The sequence below is a fragment of the Ceratotherium simum genome, chromosome X, assembly GCF_057802395.1.
Source record: "Ceratotherium simum simum isolate JZ-2026a chromosome X, ASM5780239v1, whole genome shotgun sequence".
In the NCBI taxonomy this organism is placed as follows: Eukaryota; Metazoa; Chordata; class Mammalia; order Perissodactyla; family Rhinocerotidae; genus Ceratotherium; species Ceratotherium simum.
In genome coordinates, this window is record NC_141940.1 from 120,416,726 (window position 1) to 120,440,070 (window position 23,345).

Here is a 23,345-nt window from a genome sequence, read left to right on the forward strand (position 1 = left end):
GAACTGTCATATATGGCTGGTGGGATGGTAAAATGGTGTAGCTACTTTAGAAAATAGGTTGGAAGCTTCTTAAAAAGTTAAACATAATTTCTCATAAGACCAAGCAATTCTACTCTTAGGTATCTGCCTAAGAAAAATGAAAACATATATCCACACAAAGAGTTGTACCCACATAACAGCATTATTCATAATAGCCAAAAAGTGAACATAACCCAAACGTTCATTAACTGGTGGATGGATAAACAAAATGTGGTATATTCATACAATGGAATACTATTCAGCAATAAAAAGGAATGAAGTACTGATACATGCTACAGTATGGATAACCTTTGAAAACAGTATGCTATATGAAAGAAGCCAGACACAAAAGACCACATACTCTGCTCGCTTCAGCAGCACATATACTAAAAATTGGAATGATACACAGATTAGCATGGCCCCTGTGCAACGATGACAGAGAAATTTGTGAAGCATTCCCTATTTTTTTGCTACAACAGCAATCATATTATAATATATAAATGTATGAAAATAACACATTGTACACCTTAAATTTACACAATGTTTGGGGCCACCCCAGTGGCATAGTGGTTAAGTTCAGCGTGCTCTGCTTTGGTGGTCCGGATTTCGCGGGTTCGGATTCTGGGTGCGGACCTATACTACTCATTAAGCCGTGCTGTGGCAGTGACCCACAGACAAAATAAAGGGAGACAGGCGCAGATGTCAGCTCAGGGCCACTCTTCCTCAAGCAAAAAGAGGAAGATTGGCAACAGGTGTTAGTTTAGGGCTAATCTTCCTCACCAAAAAAAAAAAAAATTTACACAATGTTATATGTCAAATATATTCAATAAAAAAAAGACGACATACTGCATTACCTCATTTATATGAAATGTCCAGAACAGGCAAATCTATAGAGACAGAAAGTAGATTAGCTAGGACTGGGTATATATGTGGGGAGTACACATAGGGAGTAGCTGCTAATATATACCGAGTTTCTTTTGGGGGTGATAAAAGTGTTCTAAAATTAGATCATGGTGATGGTTGCACAATTCTGTAAATAAGCTAAAAACCATTGAATTGCATACTTTAAATGAGTGAATTTTATGATATATAATTTCTATGTCATTAAAAATATATATTGCATAGGTCTAGATAAAACCTTTCCTGAATGAAAATTGAGGTTCACCTACCAGGATGGAAACTCAATCAGTAAGCTTCCACTGTCCTTCCATTCATCAGGACTCAAAACGCAGGTCTGAGCAATGAGAAATTTGTCCATATTTCTATGTCCCCTTCCATTCTAACATTCTCTTCATCCTCAAAATTAACGAGACTGAAATACGACACTAAGTTTCACAGGTTCTGATTCCATTGCTGCTGTGCCATATAATGGAATCTCAGATCAATTCACTCATTCATATATGGGTATATCAATTAGAAGGCAATCTTTCATTTTAGTACAGTAAGTGGCAGCTACTTTCTGGAGGATTCAGGAGCGTTTAAAGCCCTCACACCCCAAAGAGTTCCCCTTTCTGTTCTGTCCCCAACTGCTTTCACACCTTTTGGCTTAGGCATTGATTCTAATAGTTCCCGTCAAATGTATACTAAACAAGTGTTTTGATTAATGGATTTTGATCAACCTGGAGGGAAGATTCCAGTGGCTTGCCCAGGACCATGGAGGTTATCAACATTGCTGAGACATGGACTCTTCATTTGATTTGTTAGTTACTGAAGGATAGGAGGGACAGAAAATATATTAGATAATAGAGTTAAGATTAAAAAGTATCTCAATTAGCTGGAACAAAGTGCTGAAACAAACAAAATAAATAAGAATAGTTCTCAATAAAGTTCAATAAATCCATGTCACATGAAGAGAAGGAAGGAGACCCAGGCTTCACAATCACTCTTTTAAAGGAAGCCTGCGGATTTCACACACCAACAATTTCCATATGAATTGGATAAATAATTTATTTATAAAAAGAATATTATGGTCATGGCAGCAGTAATAGAAGTGCAGAATTCAGATGATATTTGGAGTATTATGCCCATTTCTGAATGTAATATTTTGAGAGGTATATTACAGAATAGTCATTCAACAACCTTCAACAAATAATTAAGCCATCAGTGGCAGACCGTGCTTGGGACTGGGAATATAGGAAAACACAAGAAAACAAGGTCCTTGTCCTTGTGAAGCCTATAAGCTCTCAGGGAAGGCAGGTCTTGAGTCATCATTACCAGCATGGCAAGTTTCACACAGGGAGAGGGCAGAGCTCGTGAGAGCAGGTATGGTGGACCGAGCCTAGACGTCCTTTCAGAGGAAGGTAACATGGATGGTGAGGGGTCTGGAAACAGTAAGGCATAGTTGAGAGGTCTAGGGATGGATCATCTAGGCAAGAAAGAATTGATGGGGTGTGTTTGAAGTGTAGTTTTGTGGATGAAGAATCAGCCTTATATTTGCTGTTCCAAAGAATTAGGACTAATAGGGAGAAATTATGAGGAGGCAGACTTTCTGTGTGGATATTTGGGAAAACTTTCTTGGACAACAGAAGAGGTGGCTTAATAAAGTAGTGAGCTTGCCAACACAAAAAGTATTCAAGCTGATGACTTTTTTGTTGGACTAGATCGGGGTCGGCAAACATTTTCTGTAAAGGGCCAGAGAGTAAACATTTTAGGCTCTGTGATTGATATAGTCTCTGTGGCAACTACTCCAGTCTTCTGTTGTATCAAGAAAAGAGCCACAGATAAGAAGTAATAAATGAACAGGGCTGTGTTCCAATAATATTGCATTTATGGACCCTGAAATTTGAATTTCATATAATTTTCACATGTCATGAAATATTATTCTGATTTTTTCTCCAATAATTCTTAGCTTGTGGACCATAAAAATACAGGCAGTGGGCCGGATTCAGCCCATGGGTTGTAGTTTGCCAATCCCTGGACTAAAGGATATTAGAGTTTGCTTCTAGTTCTGAGACTCTGAGGTTGACTAAAACCTGAGAGACATGGCATGTCCTTTTAAACTCTCACCTTTTGCCAATAATTAAAGCTATAGGTAATGTTAATTGGGACAGAAGCATAGAGAATGTTTCACAGCAACAACATGGGGAACTGGGATTTGAACCCAGGCAGCCTGGCCCCAGAATTATCTTTCTGTGTGTTCTTTCAGTTCATCTACACAACGAACCTAGAAGGTGGGCACTCTGGTCGTGCCTGTGCTATCAGTGAGAAAACTGAGGCACAGAGCTGTTAGGTGAGCTGCCCACACTCAGGAGAGAGCAAGTGATGGGAACAGAGTTCAATCTGACCCAGAGGCCACACTTCACCACATCCTCTGTCTGCCAGGCAGTCAGTGTAACAGACGAGCTGGGCATGGCCACGGTTAGGGTGAAGGTTGGCAGCTCACTGACTGGCAAGTCTGGGAAATGGTTGTGGGCACAGCATTGAGCCTCTGGAACTAGTGATACTGGGTGAATGTGGAAAGGCAGGAAGATGGAATAAAAAGGGGATCTAGAAAAGTGAAGAAAATCAACTCTGCCTGTCCAAAACTTTGGCCTAGGGGAGAGCTCTGCTTCAATTTCTCTTCTGTCAAATGAAGGATAATATTAATATTCACCAGTCTCACCCAAGGGTGTTGAGTAAATTAATTAAGGCCAATAAACTGCTTGAGGTCTTTAGATGGCAACAAAAAAGTCAAGAACAAGTACAACAGGGCAGTTGATTTGTATTTATTGTTGCATTTATTAAATTATCACACTCTTGGTCTTTGGGAGGCTTTATGAATAAACAATAATGTATGAATTATTCTCAGAACTATTCATATCACCCTGAGAAAACCAAGTCTAAATGCCAGGAGATGATGGCCACTGCAACAGAAAGTTTGCACAGCCCAAGAATTACAATCCTTGAAATCTCTTTCTTATCTCTGTCAACCTAAAATTCTGTCACAGGAATGACAAGACCACTTTCAGCCTCTGTGTTGCCTTTTTTCTACGTACTTGGAGCATGACTCCCTGCATTTAGGAGTTCTTTTCACAGGAAGGTGGTCTTCTGCCTCCTAGAAGGTACGAAGTTGTAGAAAGGACAGGACAGGGCAGATGAGGCAGGAGAGCTGGTTGGGCTGAGGCCCCAGCCCAGAATTTAAGTAGGACACTGATTTTTGGTCCCCTCATCCAGGAGGCCTTCCCTGACTTCCAGGCTGAGTTGGATGTCTCTCCCCTGTACCTCAATGGTACCAAGAACACCTCTATCATACTACATGTGCCCTTTTGAAATTGTTGACTTGCTTATCTGGTAGACTGGACATTCCTTGAGGACAAGACATTTTTGTCATGGTCTTGTCTGTCACTACTGCAAAGCTAAGCAGACTGTTGACTCTCAATAAACATCAAATAACAATAAATAATAAACTGTCCTTGGTTTGCTCATCAGGAAAACGAGAGAATAGGATGAGACGGTCATTAATGTCTCTTCTGGCCTTGAGATTTGGATAAAGACCACTCTTCTGACTCCCAAGCAGACTCTCATATGGGTGGTTATTCTCTGACTTGGGGGCAAAAGGGAGGAGAGAGTCTCAAAGGAGAAGGAAATTTATATGACCAGATCCCTCTCTTCCTATAGAATGGATATTCTCTTCTCAACTCAGTTTCCAGAGGGACCCATTTTCAAACAATGAAGCTCTTATCACTCTCCTACTCATAACCCTACAGATGATTCCTATCTTACCCAGAGTAAAAGCCACAATCTTCCCCATGACCTACAGACACTGTACTGGTGGCCTTTTCCCCACTCACCTCTCTGACCTCTATTCCTGGCTCACACCAGTCCAGCCACACAAGTCTCCTTACCGCTCTTCCAATTCACCATGTACCTTCCATCATCAGGGTCTATACCCTGCGGTTCCCTCCTCCTGCAACTTTCCCCCTTAGATATCCTCATGGCTTACTCTCTTATCTCCTTCAAATCTGCCAAAAGTCACTTTCACAGGCCTATTCTAACCACTTTACTGACAATTTGCAGTCTCCCTTCCAGCACTCCCCATCCTCTTTGCTGATTTATTTTTCTCCATAGTGCTTGTTACCTTTCATTATACTAAAAAAGTTTCTTGTACTTTATAGGCTCTTAGAGTCGGAAGTTTCATCTGTCTTGATCACTGCTGTGTCCCAGCACCTAGAAGGCTTCCAGGCATGCAGCATGGGGCTCAATGAATGTTTGCCGGATGAATGAACACAACTAAGGCAGCACAATGAGATGGGGGTGAGGCTCGGCTCATGAGCCTCAAGCCCCACTGCTTTTCCTGGGTGGCCTTTGGGTTGTTGCTCAAATCTCATGTTCATGGCCTCCTCCAGAGTCCACATTTGCTCTGCTCTTCCAGCTCTTTCCCCTTACAACCTCTGTCCACAGGTTACTCCCATTCAGGACAGTGGGAGATCCATCCCAAGGCAAATTAGGCAGGAAGTAAAGCAACAGAAAGGGAAAATGCCTGCATGTACTAATGGAAAGCAAAAGCTATTATCAACAGGGAAGGTGTGAAGTTGACCACTGACCTTATGTCCTGATGTGGAAAAAGGAGGCAAACATCAATTTTTTAATCCCAGACTTTCACAAAAGCTATTTTTGAGCTAATTATTAAAAGAACTTGACTAATAAAACATGAAAACAGAAATCTAATGCTGTTTCCTAGGCATAGCTGGTGTTTATGGAGGCTGTCCAAACCTTGAAGTCCTTATGTCCTATGATATAATTCACTATAAAATAATAAGAAAGAAGCAGCAGGGTGGAATGGAAAGACCCAGACTTTGGATATAGGCACATGCATTTCCTCATATGAAGAAACAAAATCATAATATCTACTTTATGAAGTTATTTTAGAATGAAATAGGATATTTTAAGAGTGGGATATTGCATATACAATTATCCAATCCATAATGGGTGCTCAATAGATGTCAGCCAGCACCACCACCACTACCATCACCATCACCATCGTTATTTGGAAAGGTTGATCTACCTAGGAGGCAGTAAGAGAGAAGAGTGCCATCATGCTGAGAGTAAAGGAGAAGAGGGGACATTCTATAGGTTGAAATATGAATCTGATTCAACTAGTTGAGTGTTTCTCAAACTTGCTAAGGTTGACATTTGGGGCCACATAATTCTTTGATGTGGGGGCTACCCTCTACATTGTAGGATGTTTAACATTATACGTGGCCTATATACACTAAATGCAGTAGCAACCCCCAGTTGAGGGAAACAAAAATGTCTCTAGACATTGCCAAATATCCCCTGGGAGGCACAATCACCCAAGCTGAGAGCTACTGATGTCTGAGCAGGAAACCAGAAACAGAAGGCAGTAAAAAACAGATCTAACTTAAAACTTTTGCATACATAAGGGGCAGTTTATCTTTATGGTTTACAGTAGAGGTTGGCAAACCATGGTCCACAGGTCAAATCCAGCCCATCACCTGTTTTCATAAATAAAATTTGATCTAAACATAGACATGCTCATTATTTACATATTGTCTATGGCTGCTTTCACACTACAAAGGCAGAGTTGAGTAGTTGTGACAGAGGTAGTATGGCCCACCAAGCCAAAAACATCTACTATCTGGCCCTTTGCAGACAAAGTTGTCAATCCTTGGCTTATAGCATAGATAGAATCTGGAGGCAGGCTGCTTGTTTTTAAATCCTAGTTCAGCTGCTTATCACCAATACGTTTTGCAGCAGAGTCCTTGAACCTCCTGGTGCTTCAGCTTCCTAATCTGTCAATGGGGCTGATGATAATGGTGTCAAACTCACAGGGTTGTTGTGAGGATTAAATGAATAAAGACATGTGATGTGCTCAGAACAGTCCTGGGAATGTCGTCGGCACTGGATACATGTTTGCCATTAAAATACTCTTCAAGGGGAAACGAAGAAAACATGATGATCTTACCTTTTAAGGGACTGATTTATATATCTATAAAATCTGCCGAGAAAAGAATAAAATCTCTCACATCCAGTAAACTTATTAGTCTCTCTCCTTCAATCGTCTCTGACGAATATTTGATGTGCTAATTTCAAAGAAGGGGAGAATCAAATGCCTTTAAAAAGTATGAGTTGAAAGTATCTGATGGAAAACTCAAGAGGAGAAATACAAATTTATAGTGAAACTGATATGGGCTTTATTTACTTTCTGGACATTTCAGATTAAGAAAGGCTGTGCTTTCTTTTTTCATGGTCTCCTCCCTTGTCTTATTTTTAAACTCCTATAAAGGAAGGGCTTTCAGGTCATAATATGCACTTACATGGGCCTGGATGTGTATATATCCCCATCACAAACCCCTCACTCTGACTAGACCTGGAGCCTCACTGTATAGGAGCAAATTCAATTCGGGCCTGTCCTCTAGCATTTGCTTGGGTTGTTTCTGCTCCTCCAGTTCCTATTTATTCTCTAGGTGTCAGCTTAGGTACTTCTTTTTGCCCTATGGCCCTTGGCTTGTTCTCCAGACTACTTCTTTAATTCTAGAAGTACTCAGAGAACTTCACCTCTCGACAAGGCACTTCATCCCACACTCACTAGCTGTTACTCAACTGCTGCTCGTATGGTTGCCTTGTTTCCCAACCAGGTCTTAGATGACTGGTAGCAAAGATCTTACCTTGTGTTTCTCATGTGTATCTCCTGTTGCACTATGCTTAGTGGGGGAGCTCTCAGTAGGTGCCAAACATGTTAATTAGTTAAAAATTATATTGGTTGACACAATGCATATGTTCAATACAGGACTCACATATATAGATATATAGATATACATAGTACTACAAATCGATGAAAAACAAATAATATCATAGTTAAATGGGTGAAAGACTTGAACAGACACTCCACAAAAGAGCTTATCCAAATGGCCAAACATATGAAAAGATACTCAACTACATTGTTTTTGTGAATTAAAACCTTGTGTCACTATCATTACACACTCACCAGAATGTCTGAAATGAAAAAGATGCAGAGCAAGGAGTAGAGCAACCGGAGTTCTCACACACAACTGATGGCACCACAAATTGATACAACTATTTCGGAAAACTGTTAGGCAGTATCTACAAAATCTCACCATAAGCACATTGCATGACTCAGCAATTCCGCTACTCAGTTTATTTTCCACAGAAATGCATACATATGTTCATTAAAAGGTAAATACTAGAATATTCATAGTAACACCATTCGTAACAGCCAAAAGCTAAAAACCACCTAAATGCTGATTAGTAGCAGAATAAATAAAGAAACACTTATATTCTTCTAATGGAATATGACACAGAAAAGAAAAGGAACAATGTACAATAGTCTCATCAATGTGGATGACTTTCACAAACATAATGTTGAATGAAAGAAGCCAGACAGAAAAGGGTACGTAGTGTACAATCCAATTTAAATACAGTACAAAACCTAGTGAAACAAACATATGCTGTTAGAAGTTAAGAAAATGGTTATTCTTGCAGAGGGGAGTACGAGGGATCTTTTTGGAGAAGACTGCTAATGTTCTTTCTTTTTGATCTGAGCGTTGGTTATATGGGCGTGTTCAATTTGTGAAAATTCTTTAAGCTGTGCAATTAAAATATGTACCCTCTTTTATACGTAGACTATTCTTCAATATAAAGTTAAATTATTTTGGTTGATTTAAATAGAAGTAAATTAGCCATATTCTCCTTTATTTCCAGGTAGAGTTTTCTGTTTTGTGCAGAGTATGTAGGTAACAAAAGACACCATTCCCTGGAGAGCGCAACCTATAGTGAAAGAACAGTTGTTCTGCTCACACTGTCACAAAGCCCTTCCATTCTCCAGCACCAGTTCACCACCTCCAGTCTTTTGCTCAACACATTGGAACATGTCATCCTTTACACAGTGCTCAGCACTTGAGAATTAGAAAGAACTTCATTTTACAGGCAAGAAAACAGACTCTAAAAGTCGAGTTGCTGGTCTCAGACCACACAGCCAATTCACAGTTGAGGTGGGACCGTGGTCCCAGAACCCCTGCCTCCCAGCCGCACTCCTGCCTCTTCTGTTTGCTAGGAATCAGCAAAGTTACTTGGGATAAGTCCACAGTTTATACCCTCCTGGGGCAGCTGACCATCCTTGGAGCTCAAAAAAAGATGTCTGCCTATAGCAAAGGCAGCAAGAGTTCTCCATCAACATACTTTTCTATGAAAACTTCATAGGAATCTAATAGGAAAGGACACATTTATTAATTTTCTTTGGGGCCAACTGTTTCTTTCATACTATATATATGTGCTAATTTCTGTAGCTGAACAGCAGAATCATAACCTAGTACTTGGTTAGTAATTATATAGTACATTGTGTTGTAGGGTTGTTACATGCTTTGGGGAGAAGAGAAAAATCTTACAAGCAATTCTTTGCCTTGTCATTTTGAAAGCAAAAAAATTTATATTTTGTATTCAAGGAAAACATGTTTAAATTAACGAGGTGGGTATGTTTTGTTTCTCCTTGAACAAGGCTTTTGTATCTCTTCTCTGCTTAGTGCATACTGATGCCAAAAAGAGACAAAGCTACAAAAGAGGCCAAAGTATTACATAACCCAGCCTGAGTAAACAAATCCGTCTACCTGGGAGGCTTCCTGAATCTCGATGCTGACCCTGGGTGATACCAACAATGAGCAAGGAATTCTAAGAGGACAGCACTGAGTGCATAAACTTGTCCATCAAATACAGGCTGCAGAGCAGGACGGAACTGAGCCCAGTTATGAAATAGGAGAAGTTGGTTTGGAAAGCCTGTTGTTGTCATATTCTGAACTTCTCTCCTCTCTTTGATTTTCTCCTAGCCTCTTATCCCCACGCCCCATCCTTAGACCCTTGGTGCTTTTGGTGGACACACCCTAAGGTGACCTCCAAAGAGTTACCACTTTGTATATTCCCCTCCTCTTGAATGCAAGCAGGACTTACGACTTGCTTCCAACCAATAGAATATGGCAAATATGGTGGGATGTTACTCCTTTGATAAAGGTATGTTACATGGCAAAGGTGATGGGATGTTATGTAAGATTCTACCTTAGTGGGTTGGAATGAGAAATTCTCCCTTGCTGGCCTTGAAGGAGTAAGCTGCCATGTTGTGAGAGGGCCTCAAGGGAAGGAATTCAGGCAGCCTCTAGGAGTGAGAGTAGCCCCAGCTGACAGCCAGCAAGAAATTTTGGGATCACAGTTCTATAGCGCCAAGAAACAATTCTGCCAACAATCAGGTGAGTTTGAAAGAGGATCCCAGGAAAGTAACACAGCCCCGCTGACACCTTGATTGCAGCCTTGTGAGACAATGAGCAGAGGGCCCAGCTCAGCCATGCCTGGACTCCTGACCCCCAGAAACTGTAAGATACTAAATGTGTGTTGTTTTAAGCTGCTAAGTTTGTAGTAATTTATTACACAGCAACAGAAAACAATACACAATAACAGGAGGAAAGCTGGAAAATCCACAAATATGTGGAGATTAAGCAACATGCTCCTAAACAACCAATGGGTCAAAGAAGAAATCAAAGAAATAAGAAGTCAAGAAATATCTTGAAACAAATGAAAATAGAAGCACAAATTACTAAAATATATTGGACGCTGCAAAAGCAGTTCTAGGAGGAAAGTTTATAGTGGTAAATACCTACATTAAGAAAAATATCTCAAATAAACAACCTAACTTTATACCTCAAGCAACTAGAAAAAGAAGAACAAACTAAGCCCAAAGGTAGCAGAAGGAATGACATAAACATTAGAGCAGAAATAAATGAAATAGAGACCAGAAAAACAATAGAAAAGATCAATAAAACTAAGATCTGTTTTTTGAAAAGATAAACAAAATTGACGAACCTTTAGCTAGACTAGCTCAGAAAAAGAGAAGACTCAAATGAATAAAGTCAGAAATGGAAAAGGAGATATTACAACCGATACCACAGAAATACAAAGGATCATGAGAGACTACTATGAATAATTATATGCCAACAAACTGGATAACTAGAAGAAATGGATAAATTCCTAGAAACATACAACTTATCAAGACTGAATCATGAAGAAATACAAAAACTGAACAGACCAATACTGAGTAAGGAAATTGAGTCAGTAATCAAAAACTATCCAACACAGAAAAGCCCAGGACCAGATGGTTTCACTGGTGAATTCTACCAAACATTTAAAGAATTAAGGCCAATCCTTCTGAAACTCTTCCAAAAAAACTGAAGAGGAGTGAATACTCCCAAACTAATTTTACGAGGCCAGCATTTACCCTGATACCCAAGACAGATAAGAAGACTACAAGAAAATTAAAGACCAATATCCCTGATGAATACAGATGCAAAAATTCTCAATAAAATATTAGCAAACTGAATTCAACAGCACATTAAAAGGATCATACACTATGATCAAGCAAGATTTATCCCTGAGATACAAGGATGGTTCAACATATGTAAATCAACAAATGTGATACACCACATTAATAGAATGAAAGATAAAAATCATATGATCATCTCAATAGAAGCAGAAAAAGAATTTGATAAAATTCAACACCTTTCATGATAAAATCTCTCAACAAATTGTGTATAGAAGGCACATACCTCAACACAATAAACAGCATATATGACAAGCCCACAGCTAACATCATATTTAATGGTGAAAGGTTGAAAGCTTTCCCTCTAAGATCAGGAACACGACAAGGATGCCCACTCTCACCACTTCTTTTCAACATAGTACTGGAAGTCCTAGCCAGAGCAATCAGGCAAGAAAAAGAAATAAAAGGCATCCAAATAGGAAAGGAAGAAGTAAAAGTGTCTTTGTTTGCACATGATATGATCTTATATAAAGAAAATCCTAAAGACTCCACCAAAAAACTGCTAGAACTAATCAACAAATTCAGTAAATTTGCAGGGTACAAAATCAAAATACAGAAAATAGTTACATTTCTATAAACTAACAACAAAACACCTGAAAAAGAAATAAAGAAAACAATCCCATTCACATTAGCATCAAAAACAATAAATACTTAGGAATAAATTTGACCAAGGAAGTGAAAGATCTATACACTGAAAACCACAAAACTTTGATGAAAGAAATTGGGGAGACACAAACAAATGGAAAGATATCCCGTGTTCACAGATTGAAAGAATTAATATTGTTAAAATGTCAACGCTACTCAAAGCCATCTATAGATTCAATGCAATCACTATCAAAATTCTAATGACATTTTTCACAGAAATAGAAAAAAACAATCCTAAAATTTGCATGGAGCCACAAAAGACTCCAAATAGCCAAAGCAATTTTGAGAAAGAAGAAGAAAGCTGGAGGCATCACACTTCAAACTATACTACAAAGCTATAGCAATCAAAATAGAATGGTACTGGCATAAAAATAGACGTATAGACAAATGGAACAGAATCAAGGGCCCAGAAATAAACCCTCACCTATATGGTTGACTAATATTTGACAAGAGAGCCAAGAATAATCAATGGGGAAAGGATAGTCTCTTCAATAAATGGTGTTGAAAAAACTGGATAACCACATGCAGAATGAAATTGGACCCCTATCTTACACCACTCACAAAAATTAACTCAAAATGGGTTAAAGACTTAAACATAAGACCTTAAACTATAACCTAAACTCCTAGAAGAAAACACAGGGAAAAACCTCCTTGACATTGGTCTTAGTAGCGATTTCCTGGATATGATGCCAAAACCACAGCAACAAAAGCAAAAATAATAATTGGGACTACATCAAACTAAAAAGTTTCCGCACAGTAAAAGAAACAATTGACAAAATGAAAGGGTAACCTACAGAATGGGAGAAATATTTGAAAATCATATATCTGATAAGGGGTTAACATCCAAAATACAGTCATGCTTGCATAACGACATTTTGGTAAACAATGGACCGCATATACAATGGTGGTCTCATAAGATTAGTACCATACAGCCTAGGTATGTAGTAGGCTATCACATCTAGGTTTGTGTAAGTGCACTCTATGATGTTCGCACAACAACAAAATTGCCAAATGACGCATTTCTCAGAACATTTCCCTGTCATTAAGCAAAACACGACTGTATAAAAAGAACTCATACAACTCAATAGCAAAAAAAAAACCTGACTAAAAACTGAGCAAAGGATCTAAATAGACATTTTTCCAAAGAAGATGTACAGATAGTCAACAGGTACAAGAAACGGTACTTGACATCACTACTCATCAGGTAAAGCAAATCAAAACCACAATAAGATATCACTTCACGCCTGTTAGAATGGCTATCACCAAAAAGACAAGAGAACAGGTGTTAGAGAGGACGTGGAGAAAAGGGAACTCTTGTGCACTGTTGGTGAGAATGTAAATTGGTGCAGCCAATATGGAAAACAGTATGGAGCTTCCTCAAAAAATTAAAAATTGAACTACCACATGATCCAGCAATCCCACTTCTGGATATATATCCAAAGGAAATGAAAACAGGATCTCAAAAAGATATTTGCCCCCTCATGTTCACTGCAGCATTATTCACAATCACCAAGACATGGAAACAACCTAAGTGTCCATCAATGGATGAATGGATAAAGAAGACATACAACGGGATATTATTCAGCTATGAGAAAGAAGGAAATCCTGCCATTTGTGACAACTTGGATGAAATTTGAGGGCATTATGCTAAATGAAATAAGTCAGGCAGAGAAAGACAAATACCATATGATTGCACTTATATGTGAAATCTAAAAAAGCCAAACTCAGAAAAACAGAGAGCAGAGTGGTGGTTACAAAGGGCTGGAGTGTGGAGAACACGGGGAGATATTGGTCAAAGGGTACAAACTGACTCCCACAAAGCTGGAGTCATCACAATCCCTGACTTCAAAATATACTACAAAGCTATAGCAATCAAAACAGCATGGTACTGGCACTAAAAACAGACACACAGATCAATGGAACAGAATTGAAAGCCCATAAATAAAACCACACATCTATGGACAGCTAATTTTCAACAAAGGAGCCAAGAACATACAATGGAGGAAGGAAAGTCTCTTCAATAAATGGTTTTGGGAAAACTGGACAGCCACATGCAAAAGAATGAAAGTAGACCATTATCTCACACCATACACAAAAATTAACTCAAAATGGATTCAAGACTTGAATGTAAGACCTGAAACCATAAGACTTCTAGAAGAAAATATAGGCAGTACACTCTTTGACATTGGTCTTAGCAGCATCCCTTCAAATACCATGTCTATTCAGGCAAAGGGAACAAAAGAAAAAATAAACAAATAGGACTACATCAGACTAAAAAGCTTCTGAAAGGCAAAGAAAACCATGAACAAAGTGAAAAGACAACCCACCAACTGGGAGAAAATATTTGCAAATCATATATCTGACAAGGGGTTTATTTCCAAAATATATGAAGAACTCATACAACTCAACAACAAAAAGACAAACAACCTGATCAAGAAATGGGCAGAGCATATGAACAGACGTTTTTCCAAAGAAGATATACAGATGGCCAATAGGTGCATGAAAAGACGTTCAATGTCACTAATTATTAGGAAAATGCAAATCAAAACTACAATGAGCTATCACCTCACACCTGTCAGAATGGCTATAATTAACAAGACGAGAAATAACAAGTGTTGGAAAGGATGTTGAGAAAAGGGAACCCTCATACACTGCTGGTGGGAATACAAACTGGTGCAGCCACTATGGGAAACAGTATGGAGATTTCTCAAAAAATTAAAAATAGAAATACTATATGATCCTGTCATCCCACTACTGGGTATTTATCCAAAGAATATGAAATCAACAATACAAAGAGATCTATGCACCCCTATGTTCATTGCAGCATTATTCACTATAGCCAAGATGTGGAAGCAACCTCAAGTGTCCATCAACTGATGAATGGATAAAGAAGATGTGGTATATATATACAATGGAATACTACTCAGCCATGAAAAAAGACAAAATCATCCCATTTGCAACAACGTGGATGGAGCTTGTGGGTATTATGTTAAGCAAAATAAGCCAGACAGAGAAAGAGAAATACCATATGATTTCACTCATATGTGGAAGATAAACAAACACAGGGATAAAGAGAACAGATTAGTGGTTACCAGAGGGGAAGGGGGTGGGGGGTGGGCAAAAGGGGTAAAGGGGCACACGTATGGTGACAGATACAAACTAGACTATTGGTGGTGAGCACGATGCAGTCTATACTGAAACTGAAATATAATAATGTACACCTAAATTACACAATGTTATAAACCAATATGACCTCAATAAAATAAAAAATAAAATAAAAAATGATTAACAAGTTCTTGGGATCTAATGTACAGCATGGTGCTTATAGCTACTAATACCATATTATACACTTGAAAGTTGCTAAGAGTAGATCTTAAATGTTTTCATCCCCACAAAAGAAATGGTAATTATGTGACAAAATGGAGGCGTTAGCTAATGCTATAGTGGTAATCACTTTGCAATATATAAGTGTATCAAATCAACCAGTGTACACCTTAAACTAACACAATATTATACATCAGTTCCATCTCAGTAAAGCTCGGGAAAAACAAAGAAAATGAATACAGTTCTCTCAGGACTAGCCTGACTTTTCAGGGACCCCCTTTGTCCCCTCCCCCCCCAGACCTCCCTATGTTTGCCCCATCTTTGAAAGAGGAGCTCACATCACCCTATTTGCTCAAACATCCAAACTCTCTTATTTTTCCAGGGCCTTCAAGAGAATTTCTTGCTAATCTCTGATAGATTGATTAATAATTAGACATTAATAACCTGGTCATCTATCCATTCCAGGGATACAAACTTTTTAATAGAAAACCTCAGTATTTTCCCAGATGTGTTCCCTGAGTTATAGAAACAAAACAAAACAAAAAACCAGTTCTGTGGTCAAATATGTTTGGGAAATGCTGAGTAAAGCCAAGTTAAGCAAGTTCTAGAGCTTTTAAAACCCTAAAGAAGTTTGTGCATCCACAAGAGGAAGATAAACACACAGCATTTCTATAATTTATTTACTTTCAGAGCCATTTCCTCCTCCTCCTTTTTTTAGTGTGTGTGCTTTTGTGTGCCTGTGGAATCTCATAAGATACTAACCCAGAGAGCAGACACACACACACACACACACACATATACATATGAAAATGACTAGAAGATACTCAAATAGAATGTCTATAAATGATAGTTACATCAGTGGTTATTATGTAATGGGTTTAAGGGTGTTTTCTCTATAATTTTTATTGTTCGCAAATAATTTTTAAAAGTTAAAAAAATTAGGGAGAATAGCTAGCATGTAGCCATCCCAACCCAGAAATTATTTTTTTAAAATTAAGAGGTGATTATTCATAATACAGTCAGATCAATTATTTTTTTTCAGTATTCAAAAGATGCCCATAGGTTTCTATAAAACATGAACCTCCTCATACATTTAAACTATGTTTCAATTTTTAAAAATTGAAATACACATGTTTAGTGCAATAATAGCCATATGGTACATCCACAAGAAGATTTCGTTTAACTGAACTCTTTGAAGCTATATTTACTAGGAAAAAATTGCCATCTGGTGGTATATCTGCTATTATGGGACATTAGCAAATACGATTATCAGAGTTAATTATTTAACTGAGATTAGTATCTCATGATTTCTTTTATCCTCAGCACTGAGTTTTAAATATACTGCTATTTTTAATTTTCTATTCTTCCATTATTTGTGACCCCGATGATATCCAAACATCAACACTTTTCCCTAACACTTTTCTGGCTCTACCAAAATTCAAGATGTCATATGTGAGTTTGTCTTAAGGCTTTTATGCTGTCAATCTGCATATCACCCTATGCAAATTCATGTGCCATTAAGTCCTCCACACACAAGGGGACTTCACCTTGAAGTCATTGGTCTTTCCAAAGCTTCCACCCAATGTGGCTTCTCTTCTGCAGTTTCCTATGCCAGAAGAAGATTCTTTCTTTCTTTCTTTCTTTTTTTTTTTGGTAAGGAAGAGTGGCCCTGAGCTAACATCTGTTGCCAATCTTCCTCTTTTTGCTTGAGGAAGATTGACGCTGAGCTAACATCTGTGCGTATCTTCCTCTATGTCGTATATGGGACACTGCCACAGCATGGCTTGATGGGCAGTGTGTAGGTCCGTGCCTGGGATCCAAACCTCTGAACCCTGGGCCACCAAGGCGGAGTGTGTGAACTTAACCACTACACCACCAGGCTGGCCCCAGAAGATTCTTTTAAGTACCTATTATACTATTCTACTTTCATTCACAGAGGCGAGGAAAGAAATTTTAAAATCCATTGCTTACTTGTTTTTCTGCCATGTTGGAAATTGTTCATTGTTTTAAATAATGAACCACCAAAATGTTTAGCTTTCTTTTGATTCAAAAGTGAGACTCAATATTAACATCAGAATTTCCCCATTACTCCTTCAGAGCACCAAAATTGTCTGAATATATCATATATTTACTCATTGTGAAATATAAGCCTTTTGCAAAAAGAAGGCTGCTTCAGAATGCACATACACACACAAAACCACAGACAAATATGATTAGATGTTCTCAAAGAAACAGTAAATAATAAATAAAGAATTAACTGGGGCTGGCCCCGTGGTTTAGTGGTTAAGTGCACGTGCTCCGCTACTGGCGGCCCGGGTTCAGATCCCAGGCATGCACCGACACACCGCTTCTCCGGCCATGCTGAGGCCGTGTCCCACATACAGCAACTAGAAGGATGTGCATCTATGACATACACTATCTACTGGGGCTTTGGGGGAAAAAAAAGGAGGAGGATTGGCAATAGATGTTAGCTCAGAGCCTGTCTTTCTCAGCAAAAAGAGGAGGATTAGCATGGATGTTAGCTCAGGGCTGATCTTCCTCACACACACAAAAAAAGAATTAACTGCTTCTTGTATTATCATTCCATTTGCTTAAAATCTCATTTTGCTTTAACAATTAATTAGCCTCCTATAGAAAATGACTTGTGCTTGATTCCTAGAAGAAACAAACTAAAAATATTGTGAGTCGGGCTACAGCAGGTAATTTCAAAAGTATAACTCACCAACTGTCTGAATAATGTCACAATGAGAGGAAAGAATATTTATGGTGGCTCCTTCCTCGCATCATAAATTTCATAGGAACGAGGAAATCTGTTTCATCCCATAGCAGAGAATACTGATGAAATTTTCGAAGGTGGGAGCTGTCAATTCTGGTGACATTAGGGGATTTCAAATGTAATAAAAAATGAAAAGCACAACTCCTAGCAGAGTCCACTGTCATATATTTCTCCCTCCCCATTAGAATCTAAAATTATACTGAAAGAATTAAATAGAAGAAACTGGTATTCTAAAAGCAGCAATCCAAGTGTCTTCAGGCGTGGGAAAGGTTTGGGGCAGCTTTGCTGTTCTTTCTCAGCCTGTTACTAGATGTCTGAGCTTCCTTCCTTTCTGTTGAGTACTTAGAGTATATAAGACAATGGTCAAAATCACAGCTGAGAAAGAAGCCTGGGAAAAGAGAAATCACAGGTACTGTAATGACAAGTTCACCACTCATAAAACCACGATCTGAAGACTGCCTGACGAAGACTATTCTGCCCATATTAAATTGTTAAGTAAATATATTTGCCATCCTCCTACAGTGTAGCTTCTGGGAAAATCTTAGTTGAAAAAGAAAGATACCATTAGCCTAGAGCGGAAGAAAATGCTGTCAGCATTAACCTCAACTGAATTACAACACACAGGTTGTTATCTACAAGCAAGATAAAAATAAACACAACAAAGGAAAACTTATTCTCATTCTCTGTGGTCTTAGCATGTGAGGGGACCAGGGTCTTGCGCTGGGTCACAGGCCATGGTAGACCAGAACAACTTAATCTTTTGGTCATGTGCTCTGTACAAGGTGACAGTTCATGAAAAGAATCAATGTGAGAAAGCCAGGAGAAATTTGGCGTGATGAAGTTTCCTGTGGGTGGCCATTTAAATGGGAGGAAAGGCAAGCAAATAGGTAAATAATTCACAAGAGTTGAGTCTGACACATTTTCAGAAGGTAATAAAATGCAGTATTGACGCCCTTATAAAGAAATAATTCAGCTTTGCATTGTTTAGCTGAGTTACTCAAGAAATCTCTTATGACATTGCACTGACCTTCCGCAGGTACCTAGAAAGGCAGCTGTAATTGCTACTGCAAGGGACAAGCTCATAAATTCTCTTTGAATTATAATGCCCAAATAATCACACCATAAATAATTTCTAGAATTCTAGATGCTTCCTCTTATTTTATTTTTTTCTTAGCAATGACTGTCTTCTACTCTTTCTTCAGGCTCTGATATTTTCTGCTGTTTTCCGTGTAGACTCTGCTTTTATTTTTTGCTTCCAGGTTTTATAAGTTCTACTGAGGGCTTTGTGCCCAACCACTATCTTCTTACAGATATCCACGGGTTAGCTCCTCTTCTCTTTTTCTTAAAATCTGCCAGGAGAAAAAACCTTCTCCAGCTGAGGGATGTAAGCCAGAAACAAGAGCACTCCCTGGTGGACATCTACGGTGATACCACCTAAATAGAAACATGGACTGTTTTTTCCCCAGACTCCGTCAAGAAGCGATGGCTAGAAGGAGGACCATATATGTTATCATCCAAATCAGAAGGCTTTGGAGAGTAAGAGGAGGTTTTGAAAATAATGATACTTGGAAAACAGGTGTAAACCAGGACTGTTTTGGGTAAACAGGGATGTATGGCCATTCTAGGTATTAAAGATAGAAATAGTGAATTTGTCCCTAGTAACTGAAGTAAACCAAGAAACAGAACTTGCTAAATTGTAGAGGGGAGAGCAGAGAGTCATCGAGTTGGTAAATAATATTATCATCCTCTCCTCGTTGGGGAGGATGTCCTCATTCTGTCTCCACTCAGAGAAAAAAGCATGTTACTGATTGAAAAGATATGATGCCTGATCTCCAAGAGTTTCCAAAAGTAATTGCTTCAGCAACAATTTTCAAAATGTAAGAACTTCATTTCTACACAAATAAGTTAATGATCCAAATGGCACATTAAGGTATAATATATCTTTGATTTTACTTTGTATTTGAACTCTGAAACAGAAAGAGATATTCACATTTCCAGCCAATTTATATTGTAGCAATGGATTATTAACAGTCTTTCTCTATTTTAAGACCTTGGTTGCAGAATATATTTTAATTAACACTGCCAATAGCAGAATGACCTGAAGAGGTGGGTCCAAGACTGCAGGTATTTACAAAATAAATGAAATCATCAGGTTATGACTGTAGAACTGGCAGGACTTAATACTACCTCAGCTTGAATGAAAAATATTACATAATAAAACAAAATAAATGGAAATAATCTTTCATGAGTGCCAATAATTTAGATTTACAGGGTCACCTATACAAATTGCAATTTCTAATGGATTGCCAAACATGTGTATACTGAAAACTTTCATTTCCAGTTGTGTACATTTTATTATCATTTGAGGGGCTAGGAAATTGGAGTCTTAAATTAAAGTGCAAAAATGGGGACATAAACAAACGTTTGGAAAATGGATCGTGTGTAGAGATTCAATGAGCAAACTATGTCTTTCACAAGAATTTTTATTATTGTTTAATTATATAAGTTGTGAAATTTCATTCCTCCTTCAGTTAAAAGAAACATCCTGAGACCGTAAATGGTAAATACAGATATTTCAACTGCCAGGCACATTGTTGGGGGGTTCAATGGATGCAGCAGCACTTTTCAAATCAAAGTACCGTTTCTGTGATTACAATACCCTTATTTTACAGAGGTGTGTAAAATACACCTTATTTTACAGATGAAGTGACCTAAGCATAGAGAAGTTACAGTCCAGACTAGGACTGGAACCCTTTAGACCCTACTAGGGTGCCTGAGGCATGACTCTAAATTTCCCACTGCCTTATATCATCAGTTGTATTGCTGTTGGATAGACTCACAGCTGTATTCATACCAATTTCATCCTAATTATGTTTCCATGAAATTACACTGCATGGGTTTTATTGCAATCAGGAGACGCCCACTGTCTCCTTAATGGAAATCTGGGGAAAGACTCTAGCTTAGTGTTTCTCAACTGTGGTTGATTATGCTCTCCCCCACAAAGGACATTTGGCAATGTCTGGAGACATTTTTAGTTGATACAACCTTGGGAGGGGGGAGTTTGCTACTGGTATCTAGTGAGCAGAGTCCAGGGATATTGCTAAACATCCTACAATGCACAGAATAGTCTCTAACAATAAAGAATTATCCAGCCTCAAATAGTGTTGTAGTTGAGAAACTCCGTCCTAGACATTAGCACTATATTTCCAAGTGATTTCTTTGGATGAAACCCACCATGTAATACTTCATCCAATCCAATTTATGTTGATGCCTATGGGCTGTAAAATTAGATACCTCTATAATTAGTTTCCTGATTGTGGGAATGTACTGCATCTGGAGCTTGATGTTCCCTATTCAAAGGGCTTCAGGATCTTTAGAAGGTGCTTCTGGCACAGGAAGGGAGGGAGGAAATTCTGAGGGGCCCTGCTAAAAAGAAATGGCCAGCCTCTCATTCTTCATACCCTAAGGTGACCTCCAATGAGTCACACCCTTGTAGAATCCCATTCTCTTGAGTGTGGCTGGGACCTGTGACTTGCTTCTAAATGACAGAACATGGAACAGTTGAAAGGATGTTACTCTCATGATTATGCTACATGATATAAGACTCTATCTTAGAAGAATGGAGTGAGAAATTCCCCTGCTGGCCTTGAAGAAGTAAGCTGCCATGTTGTGAACTGTCTACGACATGGGCCACATATCTAGGAACTGTAGGAGGCTTCTAGGACCTGAGGACAGCCTCCAGCTACCAGCCAGTTAAGAAGCCAGGGACCTCAGTCCTACAACCTCAAGGAGATGATCTGCCAACAACCTAGGGGAGCTTGGGAGATGATCGTTCCCCAGTCAAGCTTCAGATGACACTGCGGCCCTGCCTGATTCCAGAATTGCAGGCTTGTGAGGCCCCGAGCAGAGGATCTAGTTAAGCTGTGCTCAAACATGACCCACAGAAACTGTGAGATAATAATATGTGTCGTTTTAAGCTGCTAAAATTGTGGTAATTTGTTATGCAGCAACAGGATGAACTCACCAAGGAAGAGCAGTATCTGGTGCTAAACAAAACGTATGGAGCCATGTGCTACTCTTCTTTATTGATCTGACTTCCTAACTAAGAGAGAGAAGGTCTGGGGGTGATGCTTGGCATTAGGATCACTATAAAATGGCATCTGGAGGCCAATTGGCAGCAGCGGCTCAAAGGGAGCTACATATAGAAAATTCCACACTGTTTTACCAAACAAAATTATGGAAAGCCTCCAGACTTCACCCTCACCCATTTTCTCTCCAAAGTGACCAGGTCATCCCTAAGTGGGTAGAAACATGAGATGCTTTTCCATGAGAAAGGACCAGAGATTTCCTGATTTAGGAACTCCCTTGTAGAGGAGTATCACCAGGTGGGGGGAGAAATTTTAAGGAGATGGAATTCTCGTTTCCGGCTGCAAAGCCCCACGCTCCCTCCTTGTGCCTTTAGGAAACTGAGGGACTGAACACAGATTAACAAACAGCAGTTCCCAGTCCTCCATCCAGGGTTCCAGGAGGAAGATTCAAATAGAGTTCCTGTAAAAATAGAAGTGAATCAAGGAAACTCTGTTGGTGCTACTTACTGGAGAACAAAATGGGAGTGGTGGTACATGCAGAATTGTCCCATTTCAAAGCATACAAAACAAACAAAAAGGGAATGTGGGATCTAAGCAAAAATACTTGTAATGGGAAGAAGAAATTTTGGATGGAGAAGGCAGATGATGTGAATAATCAAGGGAAGATTTATTCAAGTAAACAAAAGAACATTTTGAGTGACTCAAACTGATGGAAATGAAAGAAAACATAGGCTCTGTAAGATCATAAGAAAAAATGAATTAATAAAAAAAACAAAAAACAGAATGAGAAGAAAAGAGTGGTGGCAGAGCTAAGGAAATAAATTAAGAAGAAATATGACGCATTGTGTGACTAAACGAAAGAACTAGAGGCAGGGATCATAGAAACTTGAGGTGATATGAACTTATCTAAGGCTGGAGGCAGTGGGGATGGAAAAGGATGAGTGCAGATTTAAAGGAGAGAAAAGAGGATGCAGAAAAAAGTCTAAAAGAAGCAGGGAGAGAATGAATACAGAGCCATTTGGTGGAATTCGAGCAGGAGTTTCTAGAAGCAATGGCAGTCAGGGTCAAGCACTAAGGAAAGGTCATCAATGAGTAGACGAAATGGGGGAAAACCTTCTCTTGTCAGAGGAAGGAAAATCAGAGGGCCTTCAATTGTGGTACATCGAGGGTCCTTGAT

The 23,345-nt window shown here is 38.8% G+C and overlaps 1 non-coding gene across 1 annotated transcript; it reads left to right on the forward strand.

Moving 5' to 3' along the window:
- The first annotated feature begins 380 nt into the window (after positions 1-380).
- On the forward strand, positions 381-485 carry LOC147912017 (U6 spliceosomal RNA). Its single transcript, XR_015550781.1, has one exon. It is a non-coding gene; the product is annotated as a U6 spliceosomal RNA (small nuclear RNA).
- Positions 486-23,345: the final 22,860 nt, after the last annotated feature.